Genomic DNA, 19,735 nt, shown 5'->3' on the forward strand with positions numbered 1-19,735 from the left:
CGTTCCACTCGGGTTGATTCCATTCTATTCCATTCCATTCCCTTCTATTCCATTCGATATCATTCGATTCCATTCCATCCCATTCCATTCCATTCCATTCCATTCCGTTCTTCTTGGGTTGATTCCATTCCATTCCATTTCATTCCATTCCATTCCATTCCATTTCTTTCGATTCCATTCGATTCCATTCCATTCCATTCCATTCCAATCCATTGCATTCTACTCAGTTTGATTCCATTCCATTCCATTCCATTCCATTCATATCCATTCCATTCCATTCCATTCGATTCCATTCGATTCCATTCCATTCCATTCCATTCCAATCCATTCCATTCTACTCGGGTTGATTCCATTCCATTCCATTCCATTCCATTCCATTCCATTCCATTCCATTCCATTCCATTCCATTCCATTCTATCCCTTTCGATTCCATTCCATTCCGTTAAATTCCATTCCATTCCATTCCATTCCATTCCATTCCATTGCATTCCATTCCGTTCTACTCGGGTTGATTCCACTCCATTCCATTCCATTCCATTCCATACCATTCCATTCCATTCCATTCCATTCCATTCCATTCCATTCCATTCCATTCCATTCCATTCCATTCCGTTCTAGTCGGGTTGATTCCATTCTATTCCATTCCATTCCATTCCATTCCATTCCATTCCATTCCATTCCATTCCATTCCATTCCATTCCATTCTATTCCATTCCATTCAACTCCATTGAATTCCAATCCATTCCATTCAATTCCATTCCATTCCATCCCTTTCCATTCCATTTAGTTCTACTCGGGTTGATTCCATTCCATTCCATTCCATTCCATTCCATTCCATTCCATTCAATTCCATTCCATTCCGTTACGTTCCATTCCATTCCATTCCAATCCATTCCATTCTACTCGGGTTGACTCCATTCCATTCCATTCCATTCCATTCCATTCCATTCCATTCCATTCCATTCCATTCCATTATATTCCATTCTATTCCATTCGATTCCGTTCGATTCCATTCCATTCCATTCCATTCCATTCCATTCCATTCCATTCCATTCCATTCCATTCCATTCCATTCGATTCCATTCCATTCCATTCGATTCCATTCCATTCGATTCCATTCCATTCCATTCCATTCCATTCCATTCCATTCCATTCCATTTACTCCATTCCGTTCTACTCGGGTTGATTCCATTGAGTTTGGTTCCGTCCCGTCCCGTCCCGTCCCGTCCCGTCCCGTGCCGTTTTACTCAGGTTGATTCCTTTCCATTCCGTTCCGCTCGTTTCCTTTAGTTTCCATTCCGTTCCACGCGGGTTGGTTCAATTCCATTCTATTCTATTCTATTCCTTTCCCTTCCCTTCCATTCCATTCCATTCCATTCTACTCGGGTTGATTCCATGCCATTCCGTTCCGTTCCATTCCGTCCCATCCCGATCCGTCCCATCCCGTCCTGTCCCGTCCCATCCCGTTCCATTCCACATGGGTTGATTCAATTCCTTTCGGTTAGATTGAACTCCATTCCATTCCATTCTACTCGGATTGACTCCATTCCATTCCATTCCATTCCATTCCATTCCAATCCATTCCATTCTACTCGGGTTGATTCCATTCTATTCCATTCCATTCCATTCCATTCCATTCCATTCCATTCCATTCCATTCCATTTCATTCCATTCCATTCCATTCCATTCCATTCCATTCCATTCCATTCCACTCCATTCGATTCCATTCCATTCCATTCCATTCCATTCCATTCCATTCCATTCCATTCCATTCCATTCCGTTCTACTCGGGTTGATTCCATTCTATTCCTTTCCATTCCGTTCGATTCCATTTGATTCCATTCGATTCCATTCCATTCCATTCCATTCCCTTCCATTCCATTCTATTCCATTGAATTCCATTCCATTCCATTCCATTCCATTCCATTCCATTCCATTCCGTTCTACTCTGATTGATTCCATTCCATTCCATTCCATTCCATTCCATTCCATTCCATTCCATTCCATTCCAATACATTCCATTCTACTCTGGTTGATTCCATTCCATTCCATTCCATTCCATTCCATTCCATTCGTCTGCATTCGATTCCATTCCATTCCATTCCATTCTATTCCATTGAGTTCCATTGAATTCCATTCCATTCCATTCCATTCCATTCCATTCGATTCCATTCCATTCCATTCCATTCCATTCGATTCCATTCCATTCCATTCCATTCCATTCCATTCCATTCCATTCCATTCCATTCCAATCTATTCCATTCCATTCCATTCTATTCCATTCGTTTCCATTCCATTCCATTTCATTTTATTCCATTACATTCCATTCCATTCTATTCCATTGAATTCCATTCCATTCCATTCCATTCCATTCCATTCCATTCCATTCCATTCCGTTCTACTCGGGTTGATTCCACTCCATTCCATTCCATTCCATTCCATTCCATTCCACTCGGGTTGATCATTCCATTCCATTCCATTCCATTCCATTCCATTCCATTCCATTCCATTCCATTCCGTTCCATTCCGTTCCATTCCACTCGGGCTCATTCCATTCCATTCCATTCAATTCCATTCCATTCCATTCCATTGCATTCCATTCCATTCCATTCCATTCCGTTCTACTCGGTTTGATTTCCATTCCATTCCATTCCATTCCATTCCATTCCATTCCATTCCATTCCATTCCATTCCATTCCATTCCATTCCATTCCTTTCCATTTACTCCATTCCGTTCTACTCGGGTTGATTCCATTGAGTTTGGTTCCGTTCCGTTCCGTCCCGTCCCGTCCCGTCCCGTCCCGTCCCGTGCCGTTTTACTCAGGTTGATTCCTTTCCATTCCGTTCCGCTCGTTTTCGTTGCGTTCCATTCCGTTCCACGCGGGTTGGTTCAATTCCATTCTATTCTATTCTATTCCTTTCCATTCCATTCCATTCCATTCCATTCCATTCTACTCGGGTTGATTCCATGCCATTCCGTTCCGTTCCATTCCGTCCCATCCCGAACCGTCCCATCACGTCCCGTCCCGTCCCATCCCGTTCCGTTCCACATGGGTTGATTCAATTCCTTTCGGTTACATTGAATTCCATTCCATTCCATTCTACTCGGATTGATTCCATTCCATTCCATTCCATTCCATTCCATTCCATTCCATTCCATTCCATTCCATTCCTTTCCATTCCAATCCATTCCATGCTACTCGGGTTGATTCCATTCCATTCCATTCCATTCCATTCCATTCCATTCCATTCCATTCCATTCCATTCCATTCCATTCCATTTCATTCCATTCCATTCCATTTCATTCCATTCCATTCCATTTCATTCCATTCCATTCCATTTCATTCCATTCCATTCCATTCCATTCCATTCCATTCCATTCCATTCCATTCCATTCCATTCGATTCCATTCCATTCCATTCCATTCCATTCCATTCCGTTCTACTCGGGTTGATGCCATTCTATTCCATTCCATTCCGTTCGATTCCATTTGATTCCATTCGATTCCATTCCATTCCATTCCATTCCCTTCCATTCCATTCTATTCCATTGAATTCCATTCCATTCCATTCCATTCCATTCCATTCCGTTCTACTCTGATTGATTCCATTAAATTCCATTCCATTCCATTCCGTTCTACTCTGATTGATTCCATTAAATTCCATTCCATTCCATTCCATTCGATTCCATTCCATTCCATTCCATTCCATTCCATTCCATTCCATTCCATTGCATTCCATTCCATTCCAATACATTCCATTCTACTCTGGTTGATTCCACTCCATTCCATTCAATTCCATTCCATTCGTCTCCATTCGATTCCATTCGATTCCATTCCATTCCATTCCATGGAATTCCATTCCATTCCACTCCATTCCATTCCATTCCATTCCATTCCATTCCATTCCATTCCATTCCATTCCATTCCGTTCTACTCGGGTTGATTCCATTCCATTCCATTCCATTCCATTCCATTCCATTCCATTCCATTCCACTCCATTCCATTCGATTCCATTCGATTCCATTCCATTCCATTCCATTCCATTCCAATCCATTCCATTCTACTCGGGTTGATTCCATTCCATTCCATTCCATTCCATTCCATTCCATTCCATTCCATTCCATTCCATTCCATTCCATTCCTTTCCATTCCATTCCATTCCATAGCATTCCATTCGATTCCATTAGATTCCATTCCATTCCATTCCATTCCATTCCATTCCATTCCATTCCGTTCCACTCGGGTTGATTCCATTCTATTCCATTCCATTCCATTCGATTCCATTCGATATCATTCGATTCCATTCCATCCCATTCCATTCCATTCCATTCCGTTCTACTCGGGTTGATTCCATTCCATTTCATTCCATTCCATTCCATTCCATTTCTTTCGATTCCATTCGTTTCCATTCCATTCCATTCCATTCCAATCCATTCCATTCTACTCGGGTTGATTCCATTCCATTCCATTCCATTCCATTCCATTCCATTCCATTCCATTCCATTCCATTCCACTCGATTCCATTCCATTCCACTCGATTCCATTCCATTCCTTTCCATTCCATTCCAATCCATACCATTCTACTCGGGTGGATTCCATTCCATTCCATTCCATTCCATTCCATTCCATTCCATTCCATTCCATTCCATTCGATTCCATTCCATTCCATTCCATTCCATTCCATTCCATTCCATTCCGTTCTAGTCGGGTTGATTCCATTCTATTCCATTCCATTCCATTCCATTCCATTCCATTCCATTCCATTCCATTCCATTCCATTCCATTCTATTCCATTCCATTCTACTCCATTGAATTCCATTCCATTCCATTCAATTCCATTCCATTCCATTCCTTTCCATTCCATTTAGTTCTACTCGGGTTGATTCCATTCCATTCCATTCCATTCCATTCCATTCCATTCCATTCCATTCCATTCCATTCCATTACTTTCCATTCCATTCCATTCCAATCCATTCCATTCTACTCGGGTTGACTCCATTCCATTCCATTCCATTCCATTCCATTCCATTCCATTCCATTCCATTCCATTCCATTATATTCCATTCTATTCCATTCGATTCCGTTCGATTCCATTCCATTCCATTCCATTCCATTCCATTCCATTCCATTCCATTCGATTCCATTCCATTCCATTCCATTCCATTCCATTCCATTCCATTCCATTCCATTCCATTCCATTCCATTCCATTCCATTCCATTTACTCCATTCCGTTCTACTCGGGTTGATTCCATTGAGTTTGGTTCCGTCCCGTCCCGTCCCGTCCCGTCCCGTCCCGTGCCGTTTTACTCAGGTTGATTCCTTTCCATTCCGTTCCGCTCGTTTCCTTTAGTTTCCATTCCGTTCCACGCGGGTTGGTTCAATTCCATTCTATTCTATTCTATTCCTTTCCCTTCCAATCCATTCCATTCCATTCCATTCTACTCGGGTTGATTCCATGCCATTCCGTTCCGTTCCATTCCGTCCCATCCCGATCCGTCCCATCCCGTCCTGTCCCGTCCCATCCCGTTCCATTCCACATGGGTTGATTCAATTCCTTTCGGTTAGATTGAACTCCATTCCATTCCATTCTACTCGGATTGACTCCATTCCATTCCATTCCATTCCATTCCATTCCATTCCATTCCATTCCATTCCATTCCATTCCAATCCATTCCATTCTACTCGGGTTGATTCAATTCTATTCCATTCCATTCCATTCCATTCCATTCCATTCCATTCCATTCCATTGCATTCCATTCCATTCCATTCCATTCCATTCCATTCCATTCCATTCCATTCGATTCCATTCCATTCCATTCCATTCCATTCCATTCCATTCCATTCCATTCCATTCCATTCCGTTCCACTCGGGTTGATTCCATTCTATTCCATTCCATTCCCTTCTATTCCATTCGATATCATTCGATTCCATTCCATCCCATTCCATTCCATTCCATTCCATTCCGTTCTTCTTGGGTTGATTCCATTCCATTCCATTTCATTCCATTCCATTCCATTCCATTTCTTTCGATTCCATTCGATTCCATTCCATTCCATTCCATTCCAATCCATTGCATTCTACTCAGTTTGATTCCATTCCATTCCATTCCATTCCATTCATATCCATTCCATTCCATTCCATTCAATTCCACTCGATTCCATTCCATTCCTTTCCATTCCATTCAATTCCATTCGATTCCATTCGATTCCATTCCATTCCATTCCATTCCAATCCATTCCATTCTACTCGGGTTGATTCCATTCCATTCCATTCCATTCCATTCCATTCCATTCCATTCCATTCCATTCCATTCTATCCCTTTCGATTCCATTCCATTCCGTTAAATTCCATTCCATTCCATTCCATTCCATTCCATTCCATTGCATTCCATTCCGTTCTACTCGGGTTGATTCCACTCCATTCCATTCCATTCCATTCCATACCATTCCATTCCATTCCATTCCATTCCATTCCATTCCATTCCATTCCATTCCATTCCATTCCATTCCGTTCTAGTCGGGTTGATTCCATTCTATTCCATTCCATTCCATTCCATTCCATTCCATTCCATTCCATTCCATTCCATTCCATTCCATTCCATTCTATTCCATTCCATTCAACTCCATTGAATTCCTATCCATTCCATTCAATTCCATTCCATTCCATCCCTTTCCATTCCATTTAGTTCTACTCGGGTTGATTCCATTCCATTCCATTCCATTCCATTCCATTCCATTCCATTCAATTCCATTCCATTCCGTTACGTTCCATTCCATTCCATTCCAATCCATTCCATTCTACTCGGGTTGACTCCATTCCATTCCATTCCATTCCATTCCATTCCATTCCATTCCATTCCATTATATTCCATTCTATTCCATTCGATTCCGTTCGATTCCATTCCATTCCATTCCATTCCATTCCATTCCATTCCATTCCATTCCATTCCATTCCATTCGATTCCATTCCATTCCATTCGATTCCATTCCATTCCATTCCATTCCATTCCATTCCATTCCATTCCATTTACTCCATTCCGTTCTACTCGGGTTGATTCCATTGAGTTTGGTTCCGTCCCGTCCCGTCCCGTCCCGTCCCGTCCCGTGCCGTTTTACTCAGGTTGATTCCTTTCCATTCCGTTCCGCTCGTTTCCTTTAGTTTCCATTCCGTTCCACGCGGGTTGGTTCAATTCCATTCTATTCTATTCTATTCCTTTCCCTTCCCTTCCATTCCATTCCATTCCATTCTACTCGGGTTGATTCCATGCCATTCCGTTCCGTTCCATTCCGTCCCATCCCGATCCGTCCCATCCCGTCCTGTCCCGTCCCATCCCGTTCCATTCCACATGGGTTGATTCAATTCCTTTCGGTTAGATTGAACTCCATTCCATTCCATTCTACTCGGATTGACTCCATTCCATTCCATTCCATTCCATTCCATTCCAATCCATTCCATTCTACTCGGGTTGATTCCATTCTATTCCATTCCATTCCATTCCATTCCATTCCATTCCATTCCATTCCATTTCATTCCATTCCATTCCATTCCATTCCATTCCATTCCATTCCATTCCATTCCATTCGATTCCATTCCATTCCATTCCATTCCATTCCATTCCATTCCATTCCATTCCATTCCATTCCATTCCGTTCTACTCGGGTTGATTCCATTCTATTCCTTTCCATTCCGTTCGATTCCATTTGATTCCATTCGATTCCATTCCATTCCATTCCATTCCCTTCCATTCCATTCTATTCCATTGAATTCCATTCCATTCCATTCCATTCCATTCCATTCCATTCCATTCCGTTCTACTCTGATTGATTCCATTCCATTCCATTCCATTCCATTCCATTCCATTCCATTCCATTCCATTCCATTCCATTCCATTCCATTCCGTTCTAGTCGGGTTGATTCCATTCTATTCCATTCCATTCCATTCCATTCCATTCCATTCCATTCCATTCCATTCCATTCCATTCCATTCCATTCTATTCCATTCCATTCAACTCCATTGAATTCCAATCCATTCCATTCAATTCCATTCCATTCCGTCCCTTTCCATTCCATTTAGTTCTACTCGGGTTGATTCCATTCCATTCCATTCCATTCCATTCCATTCCATTCCATTCAATTCCATTCCATTCCGTTACGTTCCATTCCATTCCATTCCAATCCATTCCATTCTACTCGGGTTGACTCCATTCCATTCCATTCCATTCCATTCCATTCCATTCCATTCCATTCCATTATATTCCATTCTATTCCATTCGATTCCGTTCGATTCCATTCCATTCCATTCCATTCCATTCCATTCCATTCCATTCCATTCCATTCGATTCCATTCCATTCCATTCGATTCCATTCCATTCCATTCCATTCCATTCCATTCCATTCCATTCCATTCCATTTACTCCATTCCGTTCTACTCGGGTTGATTCCATTGAGTTTGGTTCCGTCCCGTCCCGTCCCGTCCCGTCCCGTCCCGTGCCGTTTTACTCAGGTTGATTCCTTTCCATTCCGTTCCGCTCGTTTCCTTTAGTTTCCATTCCGTTCCACGCGGGTTGGTTCAATTCCATTCTATTCTATTCTATTCCTTTCCCTTCCCTTCCATTCCATTCCATTCCATTCTACTCGGGTTGATTCCATGCCATTCCGTTCCGTTCCATTCTGTCCCATCCCGATCCGTCCCATCCCGTCCTGTCCCGTCCCATCCCGTTCCATTCCACATGGGTTGATTCAATTCCTTTCGGTTAGATTGAACTCCATTCCATTCCATTCTACTCGGATTGACTCCATTCCATTCCATTCCATTCCATTCCATTCCAATCCATTCCATTCTACTCGGGTTGATTCCATTCTATTCCATTCCATTCCATTCCATTCCATTCCATTCCATTCCATTCCATTTCATTCCATTCCATTCCATTCCATTCCATTCCATTCCATTCCATTCCATTCCATTCGATTCCATTCCATTCCATTCCATTCCATTCCATTCCATTCCATTCCATTCCATTCCATTCCATTCCGTTCTACTCGGGTTGATTCCATTCTATTCCTTTCCATTCCGTTCGATTCCATTTGATTCCATTCGATTCCATTCCATTCCATTCCATTCCCTTCCATTCCATTCTATTCCATTGAATTCCATTCCATTCCATTCCATTCCATTCCATTCCATTCCATTCCGTTCTACTCTGATTGATTCCATTCCATTCCATTCCATTCCATTCCATTCCATTCCATTCCATTCCATTCCATTCCATTCCAATACATTCCATTCTACTCTGGTTGATTCCATTCCATTCCATTCCATTCCATTCCATTCGTCTGCATTCGATTCCATTCCATTCCATTCCATTCTATTCCATTGAATTCCATTGAATTCCATTCCATTCCATTCCATTCCATTCCATTCGATTCCATTCCATTCCATTCCATTCCATTCGATTCCATTCCATTCCATTCCATTCCATTCCATTCCATTCCATTCCATTCCATTCCAATCTATTCCATTCCATTCCATTCTATTCCATTCGTTTCCATTCCATTCCATTTCATTTTATTCCATTACATTCCATTCCATTCTATTCCATTGAATTCCATTCCATTCCATTCCATTCCATTCCATTCCATTCCATTCCATTCCATTCCGTTCTACTCGGGTTGATTCCACTCCATTCCATTCCATTCCATTCCATTCCATTCCACTCGGGTTGATCATTCCATTCCATTCCATTCCATTCCATTCCATTCCATTCCATTCCATTCCATTCCGTTCCATTCCGTTCCATTCCACTCGGGCTCATTCCTTTCCATTCCATTCAATTCCATTCCATTCCATTCCATTGCATTCCATTCCATTCCATTCCATTCCGTTCTACTCGGTTTGATTTCCATTCCATTCCATTCCATTCCATTCCATTCCATTCCATTCCATTCCATTCCATTCCATTCCATTCCATTCCATTCCTTTCCATTTACTCCATTCCGTTCTACTCGGGTTGATTCCATTGAGTTTGTTTCCGTTCCGTTCCGTCCCGTCCCGTCCCGTCCCGTCCCGTCCCGTGCCGTTTTACTCAGGTTGATTCCTTTCCATTCCGTTCCGCTCGTTTTCGTTGCGTTCCATTCCGTTCCACGCGGGTTGGTTCAATTCCATTCTATTCTATTCTATTCCTTTCCATTCCATTCCATTCCATTCCATTCCATTCTACTCGGGTTGATTCCATGCCATTCCGTTCCGTTCCATTCCGTCCCATCCCGAACCGTCCCATCACGTCCCGTCCCGTCCCATCCCGTTCCGTTCCACATGGGTTGATTCAATTCCTTTCGGTTACATTGAATTCCATTCCATTCCATTCTACTCGGATTGATTCCATTCCATTCCATTCCATTCCATTCCATTCCATTCCATTCCATTCCATTCCTTTCCATTCCAATCCATTCCATGCTACTCGGGTTGATTCCATTCCATTCCATTCCATTCCATTCCATTCCATTCCATTCCATTCCATTCCATTTCATTCCATTCCATTCCATTTCATTCCATTCCATTCCATTTCATTCCATTCCATTCCATTCCATTCCATTCCATTCCATTCCATTCCATTCCATTCCATTCCATTCGATTCCATTCCATTCCATTCCATTCCATTCCATTCCATTCGATTCCATTCCATTCCATTCCATTCCATTCCATTCCATTCCGTTCTACTCGGGTTGATGCCATTCTATTCCATTCCATTCCGTTCGATTCCATTTGATTCCATTCGATTCCATTCCATTCCATTCCATTCCCTTCCATTCCATTCTATTCCATTGAATTCCATTCCATTCCATTCCATTCCATTCCATTCCGTTCTACTCTGATTGATTCCATTAAATTCCATTCCATTCCATTCCGTTCTACTCTGATTGATTCCATTAAATTCCATTCCATTCCATTCCATTCGATTCCATTCCATTCCATTCCATTCCATTCCATTCCATTCCATTGCATTCCATTCCATTCCAATACATTCCATTCTACTCTGGTTGATTCCACTCCATTCCATTCCATTCCATTCCATTCGTCTCCATTCGATTAGATTCGATTCCATTCCATTCCATTCCATGGAATTCCATTCCATTCCACTCCATTCCATTCCATTCCATTCCATTCCATTCCATTCCATTCCATTCCATTCCGTTCTACTCGGGTTGATTCCATTCCATTCCATTCCATTCCATTCCATTCCATTCCATTCCATTCCATTCCACTCCATTCCATTCGATTCCATTCGATTCCATTCCATTCCATTCCATTCCATTCCAATCCATTCCATTCTACTCGGGTTGATTCCATTCCATTCCATTCCATTCCATTCCATTCCATTCCATTCCATTCCATTCCATTCCTTTCCATTCCATTCCATTCCATAGCATTCCATTCGATTCCATTAGATTCCATTCCATTCCATTCCATTCCATTCCATTCCATTCCATTCCGTTCCACTCGGGTTGATTCCATTCTATTCCATTCCATTCCATTCGATTCCATTCGATATCATTCGATTCCATTCCATCCCATTCCATTCCATTCCATTCCGTTCTACTCGGGTTGATTCCATTCCATTTCATTCCATTCCATTCCATTCCATTTCTTTCGATTCCATTCGTTTCCATTCCATTCCATTCCATTCCAATCCATTCCATTCTACTCGGGTTGATTCCATTCCATTCCATTCCATTCCATTCCATTCCATTCCATTCCATTCCATTCCATTCCACTCGATTCCATTCCATTCCACTCGATTCCATTCCATTCCTTTCCATTCCATTCCAATCCATTCCATTCTACTCGGGTGGATTCCATTCCATTCCATTCCATTCCATTCCATTCCATTCCATTCCATTCCATTCCATTCGATTCCATTCCATTCCATTCCATTCCATTCCATTCCATTCCATTCCGTTCTAGTCGGGTTGATTCCATTCTATTCCATTCCATTCCATTCCATTCCATTCCATTCCATTCCATTCCATTCCATTCCATTCTATTCCATTCCATTCTACTCCATTGAATTCCATTCCATTCCATTCAATTGCATTCCATTCCATTCCTTTCCATTCCATTTAGTTCTACTCGGGTTGATTCCATTCCATTCCATTCCATTCCATTCCATTCCATTCCATTCCATTCCATTCCATTCCATTCCATTCCATTCCATTCCATTACTTTCCATTCCATTCCATTCCAATCCATTCCATTCTACTCGGGTTGACTCCATTCCATTCCATTCCATTCCATTCCATTCCATTCCATTCCATTCCATTCCATTATATTCCATTCTATTCCATTCGATTCCGTTCGATTCCATTCCATTCCATTCCATTCCATTCCATTCCATTCCATTCCATTCCATTCCATTCCATTCCATTCCATTCCATTCCATTCCATTCCATTCCATTTACTCCATTCCGTTCTACTCGGGTTGATTCCATTGAGTTTGGTTCCGTCCCGTCCCGTCCCGTCCCGTCCCGTCCCGTGCCGTTTTACTCAGGTTGATTCCTTTCCATTCCGTTCCGCTCGTTTCCTTTAGTTTCCATTCCGTTCCACGCGGGTTGGTTCAATTCCATTCTATTCTATTCTATTCCTTTCCCTTCCATTCCATTCCATTCCATTCCATTCTACTCGGGTAGATTCCATGCCATTCCGTTCCGTTCCATTCCGTCCCATCCCGATCCGTCCCATCCCGTCCTGTCCCGTCCCATCCCGTTCCATTCCACATGGGTTGATTCAATTCCTTTCGGTTAGATTGAACTCCATTCCATTCCATTCTACTCGGATTGACTCCATTCCATTCCATTCCATTCCATTCCATTCCATTCCATTCCATTCCATTCCAATCCATTCCATTCTACTCGGGTTGATTCAATTCTATTCCATTCCATTCCATTCCATTCCATTCCATTCCATTCCATTCCATTCCATTCCATTCCATTCCATTGCATTCCATTCCATTCCATTCCATTCCATTCCATTCCATTCCATTCCATTCGATTCCATTCCATTCCATTCCATTCCATTCCATTCCATTCCATTCCATTCCATTCCGTTCTACTCGGGTTGATTCCATTCTATTCCTTTCCATTCCGTTCGATTCCATTTGATTCCATTCGATTCCATTCCATTCCATTCCATTCCCTTCCATTCCATTCTATTCCATTGAATTCCATTCCATTCCATTCCATTCCATTCCATTCCATTCCATTCCATTCCATTCCATTCCGTTCTACTCTGATTGATTCCATTCCATTCCATTCCATTCCATTCCATTCCATTCCATTCCATTCCATTCCATTCCATTCCATTCCAATACATTCCATTCTACTCTGGTTGATTCCATTCCATTCCATTCCATTCCATTCCATTCGTCTGCATTCGATTCCATTCCATTCCATTCCATTCTATTCCATTGAATTCCATTGAATTCCATTGCATTCCATTCCATTCCATTCCATTCGATTCCATTCCATTCCATTCCATTCCATTCGATTCCATTCCATTCCATTCCATTCCATTCCATTCCATTCCATTCCATTCCATTCCATTCCATTCCGTTCTACTCGGGTTGATTCCATTCTATTCCATTCCATTCCGTTCGATTCCATTTGATTCCATTCGATTCCATTCCATTCCATTGCATTCCCTTCCATTCCATTCTATTCCATTGAATTCCATTCCATTCCATTCCATTCCATTCCATTCCATTCCATTCCGTTCTACTCTGATTGATTCCATTCCATTCCATTTCATTCCATTCCATTCCATTCCAATACATTCCATTCTACTCTGGTTGATTCCATTCCATTCCATTCCATTCCATTCCATTCGTCTCCATTCGATTCCATTCCATTCCATTCCATTCTATTCCATTGGATTCCATTGAATTCCATTCCATTCCATTCCATTCCATTCCATTCCATTCCATTCCATTCCGTTCTACTCGGGTTGATTCCACTCCATTCCATTCCATTCCATTCCATTCCATTCCATTCCATTCCATTCCATTCCATTCCATTCGTCTCCATTCGATTCCATTCGATTCCATTCCATTCTATTCCATTGAATTCCATTCCATTCCATTCCATTCCATTCCATTCCATTCCATTCCATTCCATTCCATTCCATTCCATTCCATTCCATTCCATTCCGTTCTACTCGGGTTGATTCCATTCCATTCCATTCCATTTCTTTCCATTCCATTCCATTCCATTCCTTTCCATTCCACTCCATTCCAATCGATTCCATTCGATTCCATTCCATTCCATTCCATTCCATTCCAATCCATTCCATTCTACTCGGGTTGATTCCATTCCATTCCATTCCATTCCATCCCATTCCAATCCATTCCATTCCATTCCGTTCTACTCGGGTTGATTCCATTCCATTCCATTTCATTCCATTCCATTCCATTCCATTCCATTCGATTCCATTCGATTCCATTCCATTCCATTCCATTCCAATCCATTCCATTCTACTCGGGTTGATTCCATTCCATTCCATTCCATTCCATTCCATTCCATTCCATTCCATTCCATTCGATTCCACTCGATTCCACTCCATTCTTTCCATTCCATTCCAATCCATTCCATTCTACTCGGGTGGATTCCATTCCGTTCCATTCCATTCCATTCCATTCCATTCCATTCCATTCCACTCCATTCGATTCCATTCCATTCCATTCCATTCCATTCCATTCCATTCCATTCCATTCCATTCCATTCCATTCCATTCCATTCCGTTCTAGTCGGGTTGATTCCATTCTATTCTATTCCATTCCATTCCATTCCATTCCATTCCATTCCATTCCATTCCATTCCATTCCATTCTATTCCATTCCATTCTACTCCATTGAATTCCATTCCGTTCCATTCTATTCCATTCCATTCCATTCCTTTCCATTCCATTTAGTTCTACTTGGGTTGATTCCATTCCATTCCATTCCATTCCATTCCATTCCATTCCATTCCATTCCATTACTTTCCATTCCATTCCATTCCAATCCATTCCATTCTACTCGGGTTGACTCCATTCCATTCCATTCCATTCCATTCCATTCCATTCCATTCCATTCCATTCCATTCCATTATAATCCATTCCATTCCATTCGATTCCGTTCGATTCCATTCCATTCCATTCCATTCCATTCCATTCCATTCAATTCCATTCGATTCCATTCGATTCCATTCCATTCCATTCCATTCCAATCCATTCCATTCTACTCGGGTTGATTCCATTCCATTCAATTCCATTCCAATCCATTCCATTCTACTCGGGTTGATTCCATTCCATTCCATTCCATTCCATTCCATTCCATTCCATTCCATTCCATTCCATTCTATTCCTTTCGATTCCATTCCATTCCATTAAATTCCATTCCATTCCATTCCATTCCATTCCATTCCATTCCGTTCTACTCGGGTTGATTCCACTCCATTCCATTCCATTCCATTCCATACCATTCCATTCGATTCCATTCGATTCCATTCCATTCCATTCCATTCCATTCCATTCCATTCCATTCCATTCCATTCCATTCCATTCCGTTCTAGTCGGGTTGATTCCATTCTATTCCATTCCATTCCATTCCATTGCATTCCATTCGATTCCATTCCATTCCATTCCATTCAATTCCATTCCATTCTACTCCATTGAATTCCATTCCATTCCATTCAATTCCATTCCTTTCCATCCCTTTCCATTCCATTTAGTTCTACTCGGGTTCATTCCATTCCATTCCATTCCATTCCATTCCATTCCATTCCATTCAATTCCATTCCATTCCGTTACTTTCCATTCCATTCCATTCCAATCCATTCCATTCCACTCGGGTTGACTCCATTCCATTCCATTCCTTTCCATTCCATTATATTCCATTCTATTCCATTCGATTCCGTTCGATTCGATTCCATTCCATTCCATTGCATTCCATTCCATTCCATTCCATTCCATTCCGTTCTACTCGGGTTGATTCCATTCCATTCCTTTCCATTCCATTCCATTCCATTCCATTCCATTCCATTCCATTCCATTCCCTTCCATTCCATTCCATTCCAATCCATTCCATTCTACTCGGGTTGATTCCATTCCATTCCATTGCACTCGACTCCATTCGATTCCATTCGATTCCACTCCATTCCATTCCGTTCCATTCCATTCCATTCCATTCCATTCTATTCCATTGAATTCCATTCCATTCCATTCCATTCCAATCCATTCCATTCCATTCCATTCCATTCCATTCCATTCCGTTCTACTCGGGTTGATTCCATTCCATTACATTCCATTACATTCCATTCCATTCCATTCCATTCCATTCCAATCTATTCCATTCTATTCAATTCGATTCCATTCGATTCCATTCAATTCCATTCAATTCCATTCCATTCCATTCCATTCCATTCGATTCCATTCCATTCCATTCCATTCCATTCCATTCCATTCCATTCCGTTCTAGTCGGGTTGATTCCATTCTATTCCATTCCATTCCATTCCATTCCATTCCATTCCATTCCATTCCATTCCATTCCATTCTATTCCATTCCATTCTACTCCATTGAATTCCATTCCATTCCATTCAATTGCATTCCATTCCATTCCTTTCCATTCCATTTAGTTCTACTCGGGTTGATTCCATTCCATTCCATTCCATTCCATTCCATTCCATTCCATTCCATTCCATTCCATTCCATTCCATTCCATTCCATTCCATTACTTTCCATTCCATTCCATTCCAATCCATTCCATTCTACTCGGGTTGACTCCATTCCATTCCATTCCATTCCATTCCATTCCATTCCATTCCATTCCATTCCATTATATTCCATTCTATTCCATTCGATTCCGTTCGATTCCATTCCATTCCATTCCATTCCATTCCATTCCATTCCATTCCATTCCATTCCATTCCATTCCATTCCATTTACTCCATTCCGTTCTACTCGGGTTGATTCCATTGAGTTTGGTTCCGTCCCGTCCCGTCCCGTCCCGTCCCGTCCCGTGCCGTTTTACTCAGGTTGATTCCTTTCCATTCCGTTCCGCTCGTTTCCTTTAGTTTCCATTCCGTTCCACGCGGGTTGGTTCAATTCCATTCTATTCTATTCTATTCCTTTCCCTTCCATTCCATTCCATTCCATTCCATTCTACTCGGGTAGATTCCATGCCATTCCGTTCCGTTCCATTCCGTCCCATCCCGATCCGTCCCATCCCGTCCTGTCCCGTCCCATCCCGTTCCATTCCACATGGGTTGATTCAATTCCTTTCGGTTAGATTGAACTCCATTCCATTCCATTCTACTCGGATTGACTCCATTCCATTCCATTCCATTCCATTCCATTCCATTCCATTCCATTCCATTCCAATCCATTCCATTCTACTCGGGTTGATTCAATTCTATTCCATTCCATTCCATTCCATTCCATTCCATTCCATTCCATTCCATTCCATTCCATTGCATTCCATTCCATTCCATTCAATTCCATTCCATTCCATTCCATTCCATTCGATTCCATTCCATTCCATTCCATTCCATTCCATTCCATTCCATTCCATTCCATTCCGTTCTACTCGGGTTGATTCCATTCTATTCCTTTCCATTCCGTTCGATTCCATTTGATTCCATTCGATTCCATTCCATTCCATTCCATTCCCTTCCATTCCATTCTATTCCATTGAATTCCATTCCATTCCATTCCATTCCATTCCATTCCATTCCATTCCATTCCATTCCATTCCGTTCTACTCTGATTGATTCCATTCCATTCCATTCCATTCCATTCCATTCCATTCCATTCCATTCCATTCCATTCCATTCCATTCCAATACATTCCATTCTACTCTGGTTGATTCCATTCCATTCCATTCCATTCCATTCCATTCGTCTGCATTCGATTCCATTCCATTCCATTCCATTCTATTCCATTGAATTCCATTGAATTCCATTGCATTCCATTCCATTCCATTCCATTCGATTCCATTCCATTCCATTCCATTCCATTCGATTCCATTCCATTCCATTCCATTCCATTCCATTCCATTCCATTCCATTCCATTCCATTCCATTCCGTTCTACTCGGGTTGATTCCATTCTATTCCATTCCATTCCGTTCGATTCCATTTGATTCCATTCGATTCCATTCCATTCCATTGCATTCCCTTCCATTCCATTCTATTCCATTGAATTCCATTCCATTCCATTCCATTCCATTCCATTCCATTCCATTCCGTTCTACTCTGATTGATTCCATTCCATTCCATTTCATTCCATTCCATTCCATTCCAATACATTCCATTCTACTCTGGTTGATTCCATTCCATTCCATTCCATTCCATTCCATTCGTCTCCATTCGATTCCATTCCATTCCATTCCATTCTATTCCATTGGATTCCATTGAATTCCATTCCATTCCATTCCATTCCATTCCATTCCATTCCATTCCATTCCGTTCTACTCGGGTTGATTCCACTCCATTCCATTCCATTCCATTCCATTCCATTCCATTCCATTCCATTCCATTCCATTCCATTCGTCTCCATTCGATTCCATTCGATTCCATTCCATTCTATTCCATTGAATTCCATTCCATTCCATTCCATTCCATTCCATTCCATTCCATTCCATTCCATTCCATTCCATTCCATTCCATTCCATTCCATTCCGTTCTACTCGGGTTGATTCCATTCCATTCCATTCCATTTCTTTCCATTCCATTCCATTCCATTCCTTTCCATTCCACTCCATTCCAATCGATTCCATTCGATTCCATTCCATTCCATTCCATTCCATTCCAATCCATTCCATTCTACTCGGGTTGATTCCATTCCATTCCATTCCATTCCATCCCATTCCAATCCATTCCATTCCATTCCGTTCTACTCGGGTTGATTCCATTCCATTCCATTTCATTCCATTCCATTCCATTCCATTCCATTCGATTCCATTCGATTCCATTCCATTCCATTCCATTCCAATCCATTCCATTCTACTCGGGTTGATTCCATTCCATTCCATTCCATTCCATTCCATTCCATTCCATTCCATTCCATTCGATTCCACTCGATTCCACTCCATTCTTTCCATTCCATTCCAATCCATTCCATTCTACTCGGGTGGATTCCATTCCGTTCCATTCCATTCCATTCCATTCCATTCCATTCCATTCCACTCCATTCGATTCCATTCCATTCCATTCCATTCCATTCCATTCCATTCCATTCCATTCCATTCCATTCCATTCCATTCCGTTCTAGTCGGGTTGATTCCATTCTATTCCATTCCATTCCATTCCATTCCATTCCATTCCATTCCATTCCATTCCATTCCATTCCATTCTATTCCATTCCATTCTACTCCATTGAATTCCATTCCGTTCCATTCTATTCCATTCCATTCCATTCCTTTCCATTCCATTTAGTTCTACTTGGGTTGATTCCATTCCATTCCATTCCATTCCATTCCATTCCATTCCATTCCATTCCATTACTTTCCATTCCATTCCATTCCAATCCATTCCATTCTACTCGGGTTGACTCCATTCCATTCCATTCCATTCCATTCCATTCCATTCCATTCCATTCCATTCCATTCCATTATAATCCATTCCATTCCATTCGATTCCGTTCGATTCCATTCCATTCCATTCCATTCCATTCCATTCCATTCAATTCCATTCGATTCCATTCGA

This window comes from Gorilla gorilla, chromosome 17 (genome assembly GCF_029281585.2).
Source record: "Gorilla gorilla gorilla isolate KB3781 chromosome 17, NHGRI_mGorGor1-v2.1_pri, whole genome shotgun sequence".
Classification (NCBI taxonomy): domain Eukaryota; kingdom Metazoa; phylum Chordata; class Mammalia; order Primates; family Hominidae; genus Gorilla; species Gorilla gorilla.